The 1,872-nt window shown below is 22.4% G+C and overlaps 1 protein-coding gene across 8 annotated transcripts in view; it reads right to left on the bottom strand.

Annotated features, from left to right (window-relative positions):
• LOC117179929 overlaps positions 1–1,872 on the bottom strand; it is a 1,200,486-nt gene that overhangs the window by 338,374 nt on the left and 860,240 nt on the right. The window lies entirely within an intron of this gene.

The following is a 1,872-nucleotide window of genomic DNA, read 5'->3' as shown; positions in this document are numbered from 1 at the left end:
TTATGTTATATTATAATAGTCTTATTTAAATCTTGATCCGCATTTGAAAAAAATTAAAGAAATTGTTGATTTTGGAATTCATCGCGTTTGGATAAAAACTCAATTATTTGATTGAAAAATTAATTATTTTGTTAAAAATGTAACTATTTTGTAAAAAAGTCCTCTTTTCTATCAAAAATTCAACTATTTTGTTAAAAATGTTATTTCTTTTATTTGAAGGTTCATCTCTTTCGTTGAAAATACATTTTTGAAACTGACAATTAATCTATACCATTTTTGGTTAAAAAATCATGTATTTTATTAACAATTCGTCTTTCTTTGTAGAAATTAAATTGCTTTATGGAAAATTTATACCTTTTGATTAGAAATTACATTTTCCGGTTGAATTATCAACTGTAAATATTTTTTGGTTGCAAAGTTGTTTTGTTGTAAATGCAACTATATTGTTAAAAATTAAAATCATAATTTTTGGGTGGAAAATTCGATTATTCACTTAAAGTTGAACTACTTATTAAAAAAATTAATTTTTTCTTATAAAAGATTCATAATTATAGTTGAAAATTCAACTATTTGCCTTTAAATTAGGTTAAAAATTCAGGTTTGTTGTAGATAATACTCTTTTTGAGTTTAAAATTAAAAAATTTATTAAAATTAAATTGACCTTTTTTAGTAGAAATTTAATCTTTTTGGTTGAAAATGTATCGTTTTTGGTCAGAAATGCAATTGTTTGGTTAAAATATGAACTATACATCTTCTTGGGTTTAAAAGTCGATTATTTCACTAAGAGCTGAACTACTTTGTAAAAAAAATTACTTTTTTGAACAAGGTTTTATAATTATAGTTGAAAATTTAACTATTTGGTTGAAAGTTTAACTCTTTGATTGAAAACTCATATTTTCCACTCAAGAAATTCAACTTTTTGTAGATAATTCGTCTTTTTGACTTTAAAATTAAATAATTTCATTGAAAATTCATGTATTTTGTTTGAAATTTGTCTTTTTTGCAGATCATTAATTTTCTTGTCCAAAAATTCATGTTATTGGTTTTCAATAAAGTTGTTAAATTTTAATTGTCGACCAAATAGTTTAACTTTCACTTACAGTTTAAGTACTTAATAAAAAATTAATTTTTTCTTATTGAGGATTCATAATTATTGTTGAAAATTCAACTATTTGCCTTCAAATTAAATTTTTTGTTAAAATTGCATCTTTGGGCGTTAAAAGTAAAGGAGTAAAAAAGTAAAGTAAAAATTTAGCTTTTTCGTAGATGATACTCTTTTTGACTTTAAAATTAAATAATTTTGTTGAAATTTCATATATTTTGTTGGATTGACCTTGTTTGGTAGAAATTTAATCTTTTTGGTTGAAAATGTATCATTTTTGGTCAAAAATGCAATTGGTTGGTTGAAATATGAACTGTACATCTTCTTGGTCTTAAAAGTCGATTATTTCACTAAGAGTTGAATTACTTTGTAAAAAAATACTGTTATTTTCAACAAGGTTTTATAATTATGGTTAAAAATTGAACTATTTGGTTGAAAGTTTAACTCTTTGATGGAAAACTCATATTTTTCGCTGAAAAAAAATCAACTTTTTGTAGATGATTCGTGTCATTGACTTTAAAAATAAATAATTTCGTTGAAAATTCATGTATTTTGTTTGAAATTTGTCTTTTTTGGTATATCATTAATTTTCTTGGTCAAAAATTCATGTTTTTGGTTGAGAGTTTAACAACTTTATTGAAAATTTATTTTATCGATTAAAAAGTTTGTTTTTATCTGAAAATGTAACTATTCTAGGATTGATTAAAAATTAATCGTTTTTATCTGGAAATTGAACTATTCAATTTTTGGTTGAAACTTTATCCTGTACA

This window comes from Belonocnema kinseyi, chromosome 9, assembly GCF_010883055.1.
Source record: "Belonocnema kinseyi isolate 2016_QV_RU_SX_M_011 chromosome 9, B_treatae_v1, whole genome shotgun sequence".
Lineage (NCBI taxonomy): Eukaryota > Metazoa > Arthropoda > Insecta > Hymenoptera > Cynipidae > Belonocnema > Belonocnema kinseyi.
The sequence above is the reverse complement of the archived record's forward strand: the minus strand, read 5'-3'. Positions and strand labels throughout refer to the sequence as shown.